This window comes from Dysidea avara, chromosome 7 (genome assembly GCF_963678975.1).
Source record: "Dysidea avara chromosome 7, odDysAvar1.4, whole genome shotgun sequence".
In the NCBI taxonomy this organism is placed as follows: domain Eukaryota; kingdom Metazoa; phylum Porifera; class Demospongiae; order Dictyoceratida; family Dysideidae; genus Dysidea; species Dysidea avara.
In genome coordinates, this window is record NC_089278.1 from 23,019,952 (window position 1) to 23,039,376 (window position 19,425).

At 37.6% G+C, this 19,425-nt stretch overlaps 1 long non-coding RNA gene across 1 annotated transcript; it reads right to left on the bottom strand.

The window, feature by feature from the left end:
* Window positions 1-1,670: 1,670 nt before the first annotated feature.
* LOC136260333 (uncharacterized) lies at window positions 1,671-19,412 on the bottom strand. The gene is made up of 4 exons (XR_010703502.1): window positions 19,328-19,412; window positions 3,718-3,835; window positions 2,546-2,765; window positions 1,671-2,404 (listed from the first exon to the last, which is right to left on the bottom strand). It is a non-coding gene; the product is annotated as an uncharacterized lncRNA (long non-coding RNA).
* Between the last annotated feature and the right edge of the window lie 13 nt (window positions 19,413-19,425).

A 19,425-nucleotide genomic window follows, 5' to 3' on the forward strand; every position in this document is an offset into this window, starting at 1 on the left:
AGTACTTTTAAAATTAATGTTATGATAAGGTGTTAAAATAGTAATCGTTGGATCTCTACTCCTTATATGTCATGTCAAAAATCTTTAATGAATCATAGCTATGGCAATGGGTGTGCCCTAGAACAGTTGGTTGGTTACTATAAAACTACAATGAAATTGTCGACAGCAGCTGCTACAAGAGTCACATGGCTTTAAAGATCTCAGTGTCCATGGTTACGAAGCTCTAAAGTGGTATAACAAAAGACTTTTTGGAAGATATAAAGTCTCTTGAAGCTTTGAACTCAGCCATAGATTATAGGCACACCCTGTAAGTTATAGTAACTGCGACTATTGTCTGGTAAAATAGAATGGATGTGTGTCTATACAGAGTTGTGCAGGTATATAAACTGTGTAAAAATCTCAGTTGGGCTCATCTGAGGAACAGACGATAATGGCCGGCCAGGATTGACCATGCAGTGGTCTGGTGGTGGAGTCTCCATGTATAAAAGAGTGAGGTGGAGAAATTGCAGGAGGTAACTAATTATGTACATTGTTTGGGCTCAACAGAGTTTTAATAATTACAAGAAACAAATTACAATGAAACTCCACTTAGTGACAAAACTACCATTGTTGAAGCTTCAAAGCCCTAACTCACTCCTTAACAACATTGCTGCCTGACTAGTTGACAATTGACGTGTGCTCACTGGCAAAATTGGGCATCCAATCACCCGTTGCAATGACCTGTAAATACGTATTAAAGCCTGTGTAAGCTACTCATCCAGCAGGCTAAACTACTGGTGATGATGGTCTTACCTTCCATTATATATCATTATGTGTCTTACCATTTGCTATAAAGTTAGAAAGTACAGCAGAATGGATAACTATACATAGTTATGTGGGAAATCCCTACATTGGCATGTTACCAACATCTGTTTATGTACTTACTAATCCAAAACAGCCAAGCTGTAAGGCACCAATTTCACTTGAATTGTCATTATTAAATACCATTAACCTACTACAATCACAGCCATTTCTTGGCCGCCACCTTGGATTTCACATCTTTTTTCACCCTGGCTTTATTGGGGGCCACATTCTTTTTTACAGCTTGGCTGTTTTGGATTAGATATCACTTCTTTCTGTATTTGTATACCCAAATTATGGCGGGCTTTGGGGCTTTTTTAACCTATCTTTTTTTTGTTTTCACCACAGGAAGAAGAAAGATTTGAAGCAGATTTTTAATACTTAACTATTTTTGATTTATACAAATTTTATATATATTAATTTTATTACATGCCAATTATTCCCTACAATCTCTCTACTGGGTGACTTGTTTGTAGCTGAACTCTCTACATTGTGTCTAGTTTCTAGCTGATCTCTCTATAGTGTGAAATGTTTCTAGCTGATCTCTCTACGGGGTGATCTGTTTGTAGCTGAACTCTCTACAAGGTGACTCTTTTAGCTGATCTCTCTACAGGGTGACTTGTTTCTAGCTGATCTCTCTACAGAGTAACTTTTTTGTAGCTGAACTCTCTACAGGGTGATTTGCTTGTAGCTGAACTCTCTATACTGTGTCTAGTTTGTAGTTTCTAGCTGATATCTCGTCAGGGTGACTTGTTTCCTGCTGATCTCTCTACAGAGCAACTTGTTTCTAGCAGGTGATCTCTCTGCAGGGTTACTTGTTTCTAGCTGATGTCTCTTCAGGGTGGCTGCTCTATTAGAGTGACTGCTCTATTAGAGTATCTCGATCTCGCTGCACAGAGTTGGATGATGATGATGATTACTCTCTGGCAATCGGCAACTGCCGTTCATCCTTGCCAGAGTAGTACAAAATAAACAAATACACTATAGCTAGCTAACAAGTACAAAATTAAACACACAGATACAAACAAAAGACATGGACAAAAATACAATAACTCTTAAGGCTAATTACAAAGATAATCAAATATACTATATGGAAACAAAAAAGAGAGATGGTCTGCAATTGCAGCAGCAAAATTTTCATCATTAGGTAATCCATTCCACCATTGTGATGCCTTGTAACGGAAGTGTCTCTGTGAAAATGTTAGATGGTATCTAGGCAGATTGGCAAAAGAAGAACTTGTTCTAGTACAATAATGGTGATGTCTACCAAACTGAATAGGTGGCTGTAGTGGTATACATTGCAGTTGATGAAATTGGTGATGCATTAGGCATACAGAACGATACTGTATTAAAGACTCCAATTGAAGCCACCAAAGATGCTTGTAATGCTCTGAAACGCGATCATACTTCTGCAAATTCCTACAACAAAGCTGCACTGCTCTATTCTGTATCCTCTTGAGTCTCTGTAATGAACGAGTATGCAGAGAAGTGCCCCAGATGGGAAGACAATAGTTAAGATGCGATAGTACCAGTGATTCAGTCAAAATTTTTAGTAACTTGGAACCTAGAACATTTCGATCATAGTATAAATAATAAGACATTCTCTTGCAAATGTGTGAAACATGTTGGTCCCAGGATAAATTTGATCAAAGACTAGCCCAAGGTATCTCTGATTTGTCACAACATTCAATACTACATCACCTACCATAATAGGAGGATAAGGTCTTTGGCTTCGTTTGGATGTCTTGAACCACATAACTGTTGACTTTGGAGTAATTCAATCTCATTCTACTATCAATGGCCCACTGATTAAGGAGTTTAAGCTGAGAGTCCATAGCACTAGCGGCAGCTTCAGGGGTGGGTCCACTACAAATAAGGGTGGTGTCATCAGCATAATATTGTTGGAGTAGAAGCCCTTCAGTAATCTGACAAGGAAGACTATTCACATAAATTAAAAACAATAAGGGACCAACCAAGTGCACTCCCTTGAGGAATACCACCTTTCATGGATTGCCAAGAAGAAAACCTATTTGACTCTATGAGCTCTGTTACTTAAATAGCTTTTAAACCACAGCAGTACAGGCGGGCTAACATTCATATCAGTAGTACAGATGGGCTAACATTCATATATTGGATTTCGTGTTATAACGCTGTGGCTTTAAATTTGATTCTTCTCAACTATTGAAGGACCTTTCTAAGGTGATTAATCCTTCTGTACACAGATTTTCAAATCATTCCAATGAGCGGTTTGTCTGGTAGGCGTGGCAAGTATTCGTTTTTTTTATTAGCTAATCTCGATCATGTAATTGCTACACTGTTGGTTTTTTTGTTGTATTTTTGTGGTCTTTAACTTGATTTCTTTCAAGCAAAAAAAGGTTTGAGGTTCAATAGTTAACCTATCCACGTACTGATTTTCAGCTTATTCCCATAAGTGGTTTACGCTGTAGGCGTGACAATATATTGGTGTTATTTTTTGTGAATAATTGCCAATAACTCCTTGATTGCTTATCGTATTCCAGCCAAACTTGGTACCAAGATGCGTCTTTATATCCCCTTTCTTGTGCCAAATTTCAAGGAAATCGGATGTAGCATTCACGTTTTATGGTAAGTGTGTGAAAAGACAAAGAAAAAAAAACTAAGAAACTAAGCCAATTTTTGAAGTCTCATATATAGGGAATGCTTGAAGCGATTTTGCTGAAATTTGATTTGTGGGGTACTAACATTGGCGGGAATGTCCACAGCAAAACAATGTTAGAAAACTTGTGATTGTGGGATGGAGTTTATATTGTTATCATTTTTGTACTAAGTAACTTCGCTATTGGGACAGTAAGTAAGTTATTATATTAAGTTAAGTACTTAGGACTGTAAGTTACTAACCTATTTCAATGTAGTAGTAGTAGCTTTGCTGCTCCGTGGTCTGTTCAAAGGCTGATACGCGATGGGTAGAAATATGCATCCACAATCGTCCAAACAATTATTTTGTGCCTTCATTATCCTTTAGTAACAATCAACCAGTCTATCTTAGCAAATATACTCAGCTTAGCAACCAATACAAAAATGAGTCCCACAATACAAAGCTCTATATCACTCAATATAACGAGTGCCTTTGAACGCCCACGCTAAAGTGGTATCATACAGTACAATAGTACTGTATATTAGGGATCATGAAGAATTTGATTTTCCTAGCCAAAAATTCACCTAAAAATCAGCTTCACAAATCCATCCTGGCACCTTGGCAGTATTGGTTGGGTATAACCAAGCCCAAAAGTGCCTTCAGTATGATCCTAAAGGCTTGGAATAAATAGTTATGAAATTTAATAAAAAATTTATTCAATGGAATTTTCTACTGCCTGCCTGCCTGCCTGCCTGCCTTCAGGCAAGCGTAACTCGATAACGGCTAAGGCTATGGGCTTAATTTTTTCACTGTTCGACGTCGCTTCGTCCCGAGACATGCCTTTTGGCATACCGCAGTACGTACAATGCATGCATCATGGACTTACCTTTGTCCTCCTTTTGTGTCCCATTTCTTTTTGCTGACAGCCTAAAGTGTCGATTCGTGGTAGCGCGATGCATGGCTTCCCTACAGTACATTTGTAAATGGGAATCGTCTGTATTTTCCGTGGTGAGCAGACTGATTGCAGAGACGATTCTAACACTGTTCTTTGCTTGTAATGCTGTGTAACGGGCTGAACATAGCTGAAAGCGAAGAGTAATGGCTGCTGCACTTTCGAGGCAGTAATTGATAGCTGGGGGCGCGCGCGAATCATCGTATTTTCGAGGTGAATGGATTGTTGCAGAGGCACTTCTTCTACTGTTTTTTGTCTGTAGCGCTGTGGATTGGGCCGAACACGGCTGAAAGCAAAGCGTAATGGCCACTGCACTTTCGAAGCAGGTTTGATAGCTGGGGCGTGCGCTCAGACGAAAACATTAATTAAGGTGCCATCCTTTCTTTTGATGCGGTATGCGTGGGTTCACCAGTCATAATAATGTTACAAAAAAAGTAAGGAAACAAGTTAAAGGAAAAATTTGAAATTTTAAGTTTGATTAGGGATCATAGAAAAAAAAGTAATCACTAGTGTATCTGCAGGTGTAGGCGATCTCCCTTGTTTAGACTGGATTAGGGATTAAATGTTCACTAGTGTATCTGCAGGTGTAGGCGATCTCCCTTGTTTCCTTACTTTTTTTTCTATGATCCCTAATCGAACTTAAATTTTCCTTTAACTTGTATATATAAATGTACCACGTACAAAAGTCATTCGATGACGAGTACAATGTTTAGTTGTTAATACAGTGAATTCAGGCTCCAGCAGTGTAGCGAGACGCTACCATGCAATACTAAAGCAGTTGGTTGAATCCCTCACAGGGCGATTAACTTCACCTTCATTCTTATCTCTTGGTAGTAGTTTGAAATATTGCAGGACTGATTTCAATGAAGCAATGTGGTCTCGCTATGTATCTTGAGATATATCTACTTGTGTGATTGCTAAAAAAAATTGGTGGAAAAAAAGTTTGGCGATTTAAACACTATTCGCCATATTTGCCTAAGTATTTTACTACCAAAGTTTTTTACTATACGATATTAGCAGCACACATGTGCATACCACATGTTGCGCTGGTGAAATTGTTAAAGTCAGGGATAGTATCTATCATGCCAAAAACATAAAAGCACAGCCAACATAATAGGATGTTAATTGGAACAAAACTGCTGGGTGCCAGGCTTTTTAATAGTACAACATCAACTTGTTTACTTTGTATTCTAATAGTTTTACTACTTTCTACACTCTAATACAGCAGTCAGAGAACTATAGAAGGGTAGAACCCACAAGTAAGTGTACAGCTGGCAGTGGTAGTGCAGTGCTTGCAGACCGGGATGCTACTTTGAATTGGTATTTTCTGCATTTGTTGTGCAACATTTTATTCTAAACAACTGTTGTTATATTAGAGTAATTTGATTGTTCTATTAGAGTAGGGCCCTATGGTATGGCCAAACACCTTTAATCGGTTCAGTATTACTAAATAGATCTTGTCCTTAAATGGATACAGTACAAGAAAGGACTGATCATAAACATATGAGAAAAGTAATTATTTTATGTGGCAAGACAAAAAACAAAACATTTGACCTTCAGTGCTGGTCACTGTAAAGTGCTGATAATAATAATTTGTACTCAGCCTAGCCACTACTATATATGCTATAAGTGTTTGGCTTTTGCTTCATTAACTCTGTAGACATTTCTCTCTGATTTCTTTTCAACTACATGGTACATGGCACTGCTACGATGGTCAGATGTACTCATACATTCAACTGCCATATAGCGGGTTATTTTCGAAACAGAAATTTTCACACAAGAAGCAAAACCTGAATTTCAAAAAAATTAATTTCGAAGAGTGCATATTTCGAAGTCCGGATGGATTTCAAATAAACAGAAATTCGTGTCACAAATTATGAAGATGTGTGAATGTTTGCTGAAAACTGACTTACTGATGGAATAATCCCCATTCCTGTGCACTGGAGAGAAGACTGAGGGAGTCTCAGGTGGAGTGAATTCACTGGCACGATCACGTTCGATCATAGCTAGCTATCCTACCATAGATTCTAGAGCAGACGGCATCAATTCCCATTATGGATCACCTGTTTTCTGGTTATTGGTACAGTAATGATACAGCTTACCCATTATCATCAGCAATACTGAGCTAAAACTCGAAGAATACATGAACAAATTGCTGAAAGTTGGACGGTTACTTTCACTTGTGGGAATTTATTTTCAAAAAACAACCGGACGTGGGAATTTATTTTCGAAGAGAAGGGCCTCTTCGAAATATCCGAAAATAAAAACCTTTCGAAAATTACCAGCTATACGGTAATTCCCACACCATGTTATACAGCATAACAGAAACTGGACTAAATTTATGTAGATGACTCTGTGAGTCAATGCATATCAAATTTATAGCAAAAGATTTTCCTTTTAAACCTGCACCAAATTTCAAGACACATGATGTTATGTAGCTGAGTGTCCTATTAGAGTATCTTGATCACACACTTGTTACACCTATAGTTGACTTTTGTAGTATAACTCGGTGATTTTTAATTTGATTCCTTGTAAACCATTGAAAGTCTACAATAATTAATCTACCTATATACTTATTTTTTTAGCTCATTTCCTTAGCTACTTTGCCTGGTAGGCATAGCAAGTAATCAGTAGCAAAACTTGATAGTGCATTTTGTTACACGTGGTTGGCTTTTTATAATTTCATGACTGTTAGCACAATTCCACAAAAAGGTTTACACTACAATAGTTGCTCCATGTATAGACTGATTCCCTCAAGTGGTGCCATGACAAAAAAAAATAGCTTTTGACAGTACAGCCAGTGTGGGCACATGACAGACAAGTGTGTATTTTATAGGAACTCGTTTTCATACATCTGTAGCTCAAAAGTGCCTGAACAGAAATGAAACATTTTCACTGTGAAACCCCCCCCCCCCCCCCCCCCCCCAGGGTAGGGTACCTCCTGTTTCAAATTTGAGCTGAATTCACCCAGCCATCACTGAGATATGCGCCTTCAAAGTTCATCTTAGTTTCTTCGCGTTTTATTTGGAGGGCAGTAAGAGCATAATGCAGCACATTTACAGTACAAATTTCATAACACCAGATAAGGAACAAGGAGGTTAAGCGCAATTTTTGAAAATGCAAAAGCTATTTTTTTGTCATGGCACCACTTGAGGGAATCAGTCTATACATGGAGCAACTATTGTAGTGTAAACCTTTTTGTGGAATTGTACTAACAGTCATGAAATTATAAAAAGCCAACCACGTGTAACAAAATGCACTATCAAGTTTTGCTACTGATTACTTGCTATGCCTACCAGGCAAAGTAGCTAAGGAAATGAGCTAAAAAAATAAGTATATAGGTAGATTAATTATTGTAGACTTTCAATGGTTTACAAGGAATCAAATTAAAAATCACCGAGTTATACTACAAAAGTCAACTATAGGTGTAACAAGTGTGTGATCAAGATACTCTAATAGAACACTCAGCTACATAACAAGTCACTTTATTAGAGCGTTCAGCTACAATCAAGTCGCCATGTAGTGAGTTTGACTACAGACAAGTCACCCTGTAGAGAGTTCAGCTATACATAACATCCTGTACAGGATCTGATCAGTTACACAAGTCACCCTACTAGATACATCAAGAGTACATAATAAAAATAGGGAGGGAGAGTGTCTAACTAGGACACTTTCAGCCAAAATCACTGTGTAGTATAGAGCATCCACACATTGGTATAACAAAAGCTTTACCTTATTCAACACCTGATCAACAGCACTCAACACCTGATCAACAGCACTCAACACCTGATCAACAGCACTCAACACCTGATCAACAGCACTCAACACCTATCAACAGATCTCTATCATCAGTAAAGTGTTAATTTGTTCAAAGATCACTGTCTTTTCAATAATATGCAGTGATTTTGTACTCTCTCCCTATTTTTATTATGTACTCTTGGTTACATGGTAATCATTACAATAGACACATATTGTAGTTGTAAGAAGGAATTTTAAGCTGGATTAGGGATCAAAGAACAAAAAAGCAGGGAAACTAGGGAACAGCTAAAACGTTGTGAGGTTGCCTATATATTTATACCTGCAGATATACTAGTGGACATCTAATCCCTACTCTTCAGTCTATAACCATGACTGAATTAGATGTCCACTAGTATATCTGCAGGTATAGGCAACCTGCCTTGTTTCACAACTTTTTAGCTGTTCCCTTTTTTTTTTTGTTTGTTCTTTGATCCCTAATCCGGCTTAAAAATCCTAATTTTTCCTTCTACTTGTTTGTTTACTTTTTAAATTACACAATTATGATTACTGAAACCATGTGTACCAAATTAAAAGAAAAAATGGTGCCAGGTGAGGTGCCAGGCATTCCATAAAATAATTTTGCGTCTGAACACACACCCCAAATAATCAATTACACACTGAAAAGTGAGGTGGCCATTACGCTTCGTTTGTAAATATGTTCCGCTCATTACACAGCATTCCAAACAAAGAACAGTACAAGAAACTTCTCTGCAATGAATCCAGTCGCCAGGGGTGTAGCCAGACTTTTGGTGATGCCAGGACCTAGCTGTAAGCTAAAGACCAAACCTACTGACAATATCTCCAAGAGCGTAGCCAGGATTCTCTTGAAGGGGGTTCGGATTTCAAGTGTAATGTTCTTGGGGGGGGGGGGGGGGAAGGCCAGGGTGCTTCTCCCTAGATTACGTCTGAATGAAAATGACGAATACACAAAATGTGCCCTTAGGCAGTAACATTAAAAGGTGCTGTTTGTGTATCTAACTAGCTAAAACCTACCCACTGCTGTTTATGCAGCTTATAGAAACTATAAACCTATTGTAGCAAATACTTCACTTCCAGACAGCCAACTTCAAATTTTCTAGCACGTGGGAACCCTCCACACTCGAGTCCCTTAGTTGGTAATAATTCCTTCTGGGTATACATTATTCTCGGTCGGCCCTCCTGTTGATGGTCAGTAACTTTAGACTTGCTTGTACTCCAATCTATTCGAGACATCACGTGCCCGCAACATGTGACAAATAAACAAACCATTCATCTGATAAATATACATCAACTATTCACAGTTTGTGCTCACCTGACACATGTATAACACGACCACTCAAGTTTATTGCAGCTGCTGCCTTGTAATATGTCTGCCTCAACCAATCAACATTCTTTCGCCATTTCCACCATGCATCACATGTGCTACTGATCACGTGATGCTATAAAACTCAATGATTTGCAGTAGTTCAGTATTAATGCAATGCGACCCTCAAGAGTAGTACAGAGGAGTGCTAGTGTGCAAGTAGCTACCGGAGAGCTCCAGGGCTGATGTGATTTTTAGTTTTAATATTCTGCTTCTGAAAGGGGGTTCGTCTCGGGGTTCATCCAAACCCCCCCCCCCCCCCCGGCTACGCCCTTTATCTCCCCTCCACCTCCTTATTTATAACTACATAGTGTAGCTTGCTACACTACTCTGAATACTGAGACTGATTTATCTCCTGACTGCTCTATTAGAGTATCTGAAATTATTGATTCCCGGGTGCCCAGATTCTGGCTATGCCCCTGCCAGTTGCTATGGAAAATGCAGAAGAAAAGCATGACACAGCCAGAGGGAAGCCGTGTCGCACTATCGCTAATCGACACCTTGTATTGTCAGAGAAAAGAACTGGAACATAAAGGAGGACAAAGGTCAGTCCATGATACGTGTTGAGTTATGCTTGGCTGAAGGCATCATTAGTTAGTTAGTTAGAATAAAATAGAAAATTTTAAAATTCCGTAGAAACTTGTTGGAGGGGTTTGGGGTCACTCTGAAGGATTTTTGGACCTGGCTATGCCTAACCAATACTGCCAAGCTGTTATGAAGGAAATTTGAGGCTGGTTTTAGGGTGATATTTTTGGGCAAGAAAGCCCAAAAATTGCATGATCCTTAATATACAGTACGGTACAACTCACATGCAGCATTGCTTCATGTGAGTACTGAGTGAGAGCAATTTAAAAAGCTTGCAAATTAAAAGGTGCGGCACTCGTTTTGTTTGTGAGTTTGCATCCCTCAAGAATACTCATGAACAAAATAGGTGTGATGCCCTTTAATTAGCAAGTTTTTAAATCACTTGCATTCACACAAAATAACATTACATTTGAGCAGTACCATAATAGCCTTTCCTTTTTTGGCGATTCCTATAGTAAAGAGAAAAAAATACAAGTTAAAAGGAAGCCTCAAACAGCCATCCATAGGCTGGCTTTTGGGCTTGCAATTACAAGAAAGAAGTGATATCTACACCAAAACAGCCAAGCTGTGAAAGAAGGGTGCAGCTCTCCAAAAGGACCGGGTGAAAAAGTTGTGAAATCAAAGGTGGCAGCAAATGGCTGTAATGATGCTAATGCCAATCCCATTCCCCTACCTTTGATTTCACAACTTTTTCACTCTGGTCTCTTTTTTGGAGAGCTGCATCCCCTTTTCACAGCTTGGCTGTTTAGGATTATGCATAACATTAAAGCTAGATTTTTAGAGCCTTTTAAAAAATGAAAAAATTAAGCCAAACATTGGAGGGCCCATAGTCAGGAATGCATAAGGCCATAGGCGGTGGAGACGGGGGGCCATGGGCCCCCACTTTTATGGGACAATGTTTGCAAGAAAAGATCAAGATTCTCTAATAGAGCAGTCACAGTATTCAGAGAAGCAGTGTAGCAAGTTACATATGTGTAGTTATAAATAAGGAGTACAGTTGGTAGAGAGCAGCTATTACCATTTTTTGGTCTTCAGCTTACAGTTGGCCTGGCCCCCTCACTCCTTGGCCTGCTCCACCGCCCCTGTGATAAGGCAATTTTACTACGTGGACTGTTAAAGGTGGAAGGGACAGGCTATATAGCTGTGTTAATTCACAACCATTATAGCAATAAACTGTAGAAGCATTTACTCAACAAGAAGCATCTAAAGTGGAATAGATGTATGCCATAAACAGAGTCGGGATAGTTACTTCAATAAAGAACCAGCTACTTTTATCCACAATTTCAGTTACTTTCTAAAGGTATAACTAGAAGTTACATTATATGCTTGCTTGGGGCAATTACTTTTTAATAGTAACTCATTACATATTACTTGCAACTAACACTATTTAGTTAGTTACATATTACCCATAAAATAAAGTAACTATAATAATAATATTATATTTCTTTATGTCTGCAGCCTTAAGCTGTCACACCACTTTATCACTTGACATGGTTGCGTTGTTGGAATCTTGGTTATAATTGTATTCAAGAGAAAGAAACTGGTAAATAAGTTACTCAGTGGATCAGTAACAAGATTAGTAACTTTGTTACTTGTAGTAATAAAATGATTACTTAATATTACAATCATTACAGTAACTTCATTACTTAGGTAATGCATTACATTTGTAAGTAAAGTAACTTGAGTTATATTACTAGTTTCTACAGCATATTTTGTTATATTACTTAGTTACCACAAAAAGTAATAATATTACATAAATCATTACATAAGTAACGTACTACCCCCAACACTGTGTGCACTTCCTCAAACTATAACAATAATTCTGTGGCCATTTCAGCTCAGTTTCTGTTATGTCTGTTACTCATGAAGAACAGTATAGAGAATGTGTCTACCTAACATAGCTGTAGTATGTATGGTACATTGTAACAAAAATTGAAGACTGTTCTGAGTGTAACTAGCTTGTTGTTAGTTTCTTTTGGGAAGTTATTCCTGACTTGAGCGATGTGACTATTGAACATTGTGCTGCCTCAGCTCTCAGCGAAACATAACTAGAATGCACTTGTCCTCCCAAACTGACAACCACACACTACACCATGTTCCCATAAACTGAGACATGTTGTATTACTTAACAACCAGACACCTAGCTGATAGCTACTAATTGTTACTGATTTGTTTACTAATTGCCAAACAGACTATGCAAATTAATTGGATATTAGTAAACAAATCAGTCACTAACTTACTTGAACCATTCCTGTGGTTGGAGTTCAGTCTAAGGCCTGCAACCATTGGGGAGGCGTAGTAGTGGAGCTCACAGACAAAATGCACAGTAGGGATATTCACTTCTTACTGTTTTATTTGACATTACATACTACTCCAATCCAGCTTGTTTCAGTGCTTTTTATTCTATTCCAATCCAGCTTGTTTCAGTGCTTTTTATTTGCATACTGTCCCTAACTTAAAATTCCTAATTTTTTCTTATACTTGTTCGTGAATGTTTTTTGCAAGCTCATGACTACTAAATACTCTGGAAACCAGTCACAATATTATTATAGAGTTAATCACAGTACTATGCATTATGTAAGCAATCAACTAGCATAACACATGTGCACCACTATATAAATTGCTAAACTGTAGTTATCTATGGTTGGATTCATGTAACTATAAAACATAGTGTTGGTCACAGCAAAGAAATGCGTTTAGCTTGGCATTTAGAAACACAAGCAACTTTGTCAGTTGTATGATAGCTACCAATCGAATGCAACATTACTAAGTGTAAGCGAATAAGACTTGCCAATTAAGGGGTGTGGCAGCTGTTTCCATCGCGAGTCATCATCCCTTACTGTAAGGGATAAAGACTCGCGATCAAAACGGCTACCACGCCCCTTAATTGGCGAGTTGTTTAATTACTCGCACTTGAGTGTATACAGTACGTGATAGCTACGTTCTATCATAAGTTGTAAAATAAATTCAGGTGAAGCGCCATTCGCCATTCGCCAAAGTTTTTGTTGTTGCCAATTTTGCAATAGTGGGTTTTTGTCAAACTTTTGTACTGCTAAAGTTTTTACTATAATTATGGTATCAACTGCCAACTTCGAAAACCACTGAGCCACGTGTGTTCAAATAGGTTAGTGCAATGCCACGTGTATTCAAATAGTTTGATGCAATGTACACCCGTAGATGGAAGCCCTACTGTAGTTTATTAACACTATCAGCGGTAGAACCTTGATTGATGGCCATGGTAAAGAAGGATAAAAGGTAACACAATAGCACACTCATTGTATGTTTATCAATATACCAAAGGCTTTTCTTAAGCGAACTAGAAACATTTCTGTGAAAGAACTAGGACTGTAGCTGTAGCCAGTTTTCCGCTACACTTGACTGAAGGCGTCAGGCAGGAAATTCTGTTAAATAATCTAAAAAAATTCTGTAGCAACTTGACAGAAACGTTTCAGGTTGATCTGAAGGCACTTTTGAGTTTAATTTTACCCAACCAATACTGTCTTGCATATAAAAAACTTCGTCACATTTCCTGTACATTTAATTTTTATGAATTAAAAATTACGGAAAATAACACCCTATTTCAAACAACGCATCATAACTTCTGCATAATTCAGTTTACGGAGATGGGGTTGTATTTATCAGAATCATTGATAAATTACGCATCGAGTGATATGCAAGATTTTGTATAGCGACCAATGGAAAAGAGAGGAGAGAGCCTTGTATGGTGAATTTACACATCCAGGTACGAAATTGTACTTGTAGAATGGCCAGTTAATCCATTGGTCCGGGTGGATTCTTAATCTGTATGATTCAACTCATCAAATGAGACCAAGTTTAGTAAATTTAGGTAAGGGCAACTCACCGCACTATTAAGGTTTGCATGCTGAGGTAACGAATTACTCCTATAGAAAATTGTATGGAGTGCGCATATGCATCATGGTGGAGTCAACTGCCACTATGAAAGTGTTACAACAAAAATTCGGATGCCACTGTATGGAGAAATTCATGGGCTTTGTTTTTATGCATAGTTTGTGGGGCAAATTATGGATTCTATTGGATGCACTTTTGCCTTATTTGTATATAACGCAAATACATGTATTTTCTATTGGGAAAGAAACAATGGCTGTCCAAAAAATTCTAAGGCTACAAAAAGGACATGAAGTAGTTTTTAGGCTGTTTTGATGCATATTTCAGGTTAAAATTTAGTGCTTTGTAAAATTTTCCAAATGTTACAATTTCCATTAGCCTTTTTTGATATGGTTATGAAGAAAAATCAAGGCAGGTTTTTGGGTTATATTATATCACGGGCCACGCCCACACTTTTCCCATCCCTACTATACAGTACTATTGATTACTTTTGTGGTAACTAAGTAATATAACAAAATATGCTATAAAAGCCAGTAATGTTACTTTACTTTAAAATGATGAAGTTACTGTAATGACTCAAACATTAAGTAATTATATTACTACAAGTAACCAAGTTACTAATCTTGTTACTTATCCACTGAGTAACACCTAGCCACAACGAAGTAACAAAGCCCACCTCGAATTAATGAATGAAGCTTAATTGAGCAGTTACTTAATTCTCTTGAATACACTTATAACCAATTATAACCATTGTCCAACCTTGGTCCAACAACACGGTCATGTCACGTGATAAGGTGGTAGTCGCGCACATGACAGTTTAAGGCTGTGGACATATAATATGTAACTGTAACTAAATAGTTTTAGTTGCAAGTAATAGCAATATGTAATCAGTTACTGTAAAAAAGTAACTACCCCAACACTGGAGGGAAGCTACTAGTGATGCCACAATAATCGTGATGTGTGATATACCGTGATATAAATTGTGGTGATACAATACAATAGTGCAATGTTATATCGTGATACTAGGGAATTTAATTTAAATGTCATTAATTAATTTTGCACATGTATACTTGAAAAAGTTGCTCTAAATTATTGTTGGTTGCTATTACTAATTCACTATAGAATATCAATTATGGACAAAAATACATACAATGTCTTTAGCTTTTATTTGTTTTAATAAACCAACCCACCAAAGTTCATAATTCTGCTTCAGTAAGATATTGAAATCTAAAGAGATGTAACTCACTTTGGATCAAATTTTGTCTTAACATTCATGATGGCATGATGGTAGGTGATAGGATGTGTCTACAAGCATCCAATCCAAGTTACAGCTAGCATGATTCTTCTATTAGAGAATTCCAATATAGTATTAAAGATGAGATGAGATAGCAAGCTACACGGACCTACTGTAATTTTGTGCAAAAATTTTCATAATAAAAATATTTTGTGTAAAAATGATTTACACGAATGACTGCTCTATCAAAATTTTTGTCTATGAAATTTTTGCATGCAATAATTATTTTACAACGAAAAAATGTGAACTACAGTAGAAACTTTAACCTCAAATTGTTACAAATCAAAGACATGGCTAGTGATTATATAGACGTGCAAATACATTTGAGTTAAAAAACCTGATATTCACTATATTGTCGTACATATAATTATTGTAAATGATGATAGTACGACAAATCGCAATTCAGTTAATTGGCTTGACAACTTTACCATACATCCTTAACACATACAGAACAACTTGACTGATTTCCTTGAATTTGCTAAATTTACATACCAAACTAGCAAACCTTCAATCTTCACAATAGCTATTTTTGCCATTTTAGGTGTGTAGTCTTAATACAGACATGGAAATAAGTCTACACATTTCACTCAAGACAAAATTGTCTTGGATAGCTGATTGCAGTACATCATATTATACAGGAATCATATATATCTTAGCCGTTTTCTTTAAATCTGATATTTACAGGAAAATAGATAGTGATATCAGTAAGGAAGCATTGCTCCTGACTACTCAACCATACCCGGCAACCATACCCGGTATATTATTATAATTTCTTATTTCCTACGAAATGTTGTGAGCATGTGTTTATCAAGAACTGGTGATCTAATTACAATGCACTGTTAACTCTAATAAAACAATCAGCAACTTTTTAACAAACAGGTTTGGTTGGCAGCTGTAGGTTTGTGAGTTGCTAGGAACTAATTACCGAGATGCAAAGAGGTACACACATGCACACGCACGCATGTACACACGCATGCACACGCACGCATGTACACACGCATGCACACACAGACACACAGAGGCTGTTGCACCTCTGAACTTGGTTACTACCAATAGAAGTGTACTTATTACAGTGTGCATTACACAAAAATTAACAACCATTGCTAGCCTGCCATTTGTTGTGATGATATGGAATGAACTCAGAGGGTAGGACAAGACCATGTGCACTACGAAGCGCTAACAAAAATATTGTTCGTTAAACATAGTCGTACTACCTGCTGAAAATAATAGATCGTACAACCAATGATTATATTATAATCACTGATGACCACTGTAACTATTGACATGAAATCATGACTGCCACACATGGCCAGTCTAATTACTCCATAACAACAGCATTTTCCAATCATGAATCACACCATTGTAAACAACGAACTAAATAGAACTAAAATATGTAATCGAGTCCCTTCGTCTACTTTTTGTACAGTGTCTATTCAGCTCATGTGTAATATATACTTTCAGTACTTGAGCAACATTATTATGCATTCACGTGGTCTTGTCCTATCCCCTGTGAACAGGTTACCCACCATGTACATGTGTATCAAAAGCCAGTACTTTTTTTTTATTTTCAAAATCAAATAATGGAATTCATCTCTTCTCCACAGACCAGTTCTAATAACATTCCTCCACCACTGACTGGCACCATTACAGTTACATCATAAGCCTGTATCACAAAAACTACAAGACTTGTCAATTTTTCAGAATACAAAAGACACAGGGCAACCAACCAGACATTTCAAGAGGGGGGGGGGGGGTACTTATGAGACAAGCTCAAGGGCTATGCATCATGTTACCAAGATTAATATATTTTAAGAGGAGTAGTAAATAAGGTAAAGGGAATAACATGGCATTCGTCAAGAACTTGTCAGCACTTGGGAGAGATAAACCTTGTATGTCCTTTGTCAATAGACATTTAAACCACGCTTATACACATGGTTACTTTTGGGGCTTTAATTGCACAAACAATAGAAATGTTCAAACCATTCAACACTTTTGCTCCAATGCAATAAACGGAACTTGTACATGCAATGCTGCATAATGGTTGACACTACATATCCTTCAAACTTCAAAATAACTTCTTTTCTAAACAGTTTCTGGAAGATGATACTGATTTCCTCTCTAGAATCTGGGGGAAAAGTGTCTTTAGGTCTGAGCACTGTAAAAGCTCCAGGTACTGTCTACCCTGTATTATACTAACACTGCCTTATAACAGAGCACCGTGTGACAACAAATTATACAAACAGGTCTCTTTAGTACTGTCCAACCAATCTCCAAAGTTATTTTATCATGATTGTCACTACAGCCTCACAGTCAATATTTGACTACACTGGCCACTGGGAGCTTCTTGTAATGGTCAAAGGTCACATCTCCAAATACAATCAGAAAATTTGATTCAATTGTTTAATAACATTTTAAAGAAGACAAAATCATTGATAATTGTAATTGCAAACAACACATTATATTAAGAAATTACTGTGTCCAGAATTACACAGTGTTTGTAAACCCTTAAACGAACTTAAGCTACCTTTAAAGTGACCATTATACACAGGAAACACTATAAATTTCAAATCGTTATTCCCATGGCTACCAGTGCAGCCCATAAGTGTTACCTGGTGGTGGCCATGGACAATGTAAAAATAGTATATCCATGTGTCCATACTGCGAGCCTCTCAGCACAATACTTTGCCTTCCTAGCTGCCTTAACAATTGTCACCTTAGCTGCATAGTTGTATATACATCAAAGAGCTATGAGGCATAACCAACCCTCCTCTGGTCCAACACAGTACACAGCCTTCCTAGCTAAGAACCATGTGCTGTGTTATCAGTACTTCTTGCGTGGCGATGAAATGGTAGTGACAAACACTGATACAATGGATGGGTGACTCACCAATAGATGCATTCTACAACACTCCATCATCTAATAACTAAACCACACACTAAGGAGTATGGGACAGAGGCATCAGGTATCTAATATGGTTAATGATGAGTTTGTAAACTATGGGGGAGTCATGCTATTTCGTCTGAAAACACTATTCCCAGTCTAGAGTATGTGAGCAGGAGAACTGGAGCATGTAGTGGTAACCAGTTTGTTATATGAACCTTTCAATAAAGATTCCTAATGCTCCTTGGTAGAGCAATGACTAGTAGTCTCTGGTTAGTCTTGTGTGGCCAGACTGCTTTTTTTCATTTGGTCGGCAAAAAGAGGATCAAATGAAACAGACTTTTTCCCAACCAAATGAAACAAAAAAAAATGGTCTGGCCACGTGAGACTAGTCTATAGTTTAGGTGAAACCTCCATATAGCAATTATAGATTCAGAACTTTTGTCCCACAGACCAAGGACTAGTCCCATATTTTTACCTCTTAAAAGGTGTCTATATGCAAACATTACTGCCCATTTTGTTTCTTGGTAGTTTCAAAGCCAAATGAATATTCTGATTGGCTCATCAGTGCACCTGTGGACATCTTTGCAGTAATCCTCAGACCAAGACACCATAAATAATTTTTCATTATACACAGAGGCTTAGACAATACCCACCCACCAGCAGACAATACATTCAAAGGATGCAGCCCCTGAGCTTAAATCTTGCATGAGTCGTAATGTAGTTTGTGCTGCGGCAGATGTCTCTAGTGATTCATATTGTATTGATGTCTAGTACATTCAGTACAATTGAACTAGCCCCACCATCCCGACTGACGCTGTACAGTTTCTCAGGAAATAAACCAGCCACCTGACAGCAGTCTGGCTGTAGATAATACACACATCTATGGTCTGACTGGCCAGACTATTGAACTGCAGGCTTTAATCTTTTTAGTGAAACCCTGCCCATCAGGTAAAATTGTAATACTTTATGAATCATGCTGGTATTGCTGGCTATCATTCAACATGATGCTCTAATATATATCATAGATATACAGACTTGGAAGTCTATATTATCTATGGAATCATTGGTGAGGGAATAAAAGAATTGGAACGGTACCCACATGACATATATACACAGAATACAGACATATACGTACATGTACAACTACTCACACAACACGTTCCAGCTAGAGATCCAGGACCGGCTGTTGGAAGGAAGCAGTACACCATCTCGTGGAATATAATTACTAAATATTTCTAAATCCATACGT